We start from the raw sequence: 592 nt of genomic DNA on the forward strand, positions 1-592 counted from the left end.
GACAAGCCTTCATACATGGCACGGCTAGCCTTCCCCCACCTCATATGCCATCTATGTTATTCAGCTGGAGTTATCATAGATGGAGATGTCTCCATTGAAGAAGACAAGCCCATCACCAAGAAAAGGATGGAGAAAACAAGGGAAGTCCCTCACGGCCCCCAAGAAGAACATGAGGAAGTTCATCAACAAATGCCTCATGGAATGCACTTTCCTCCCAACAACTATTGGAAATGAGTATCCGGAAATCCGACATGAGATCCAAAGAAGAGGGTGGGAAGTCATAACCAACCCCATTCAACAAGTCGGATTACTGATGGTTCAAGAGTTCTATGCTAATGCATGGATCACTAGGAACCATGATCAAAGTATGAACCCGAATCCAAAGAACTATATCACAATGGTTCGGGGGAAATACTTAGATTTCAGTCCGGAAAATGTGAGATTGGCATTTCATCTACCTATGATGCAAGGTGATGAACGCCCCTACACAAGGAGAGTCAACTTCAACCAAAGGTTGGACCAAGTCCTAATGGACATTTGTGTGGAAGGCGCCCAATGGAGAGTAGACTCCAAAGGCAAACCAGTCCCACTA

The sequence above is a fragment of the Arachis duranensis genome, chromosome 3, assembly GCF_000817695.3.
Source record: "Arachis duranensis cultivar V14167 chromosome 3, aradu.V14167.gnm2.J7QH, whole genome shotgun sequence".
Taxonomy (NCBI): Eukaryota; Viridiplantae; Streptophyta; class Magnoliopsida; order Fabales; family Fabaceae; genus Arachis; species Arachis duranensis.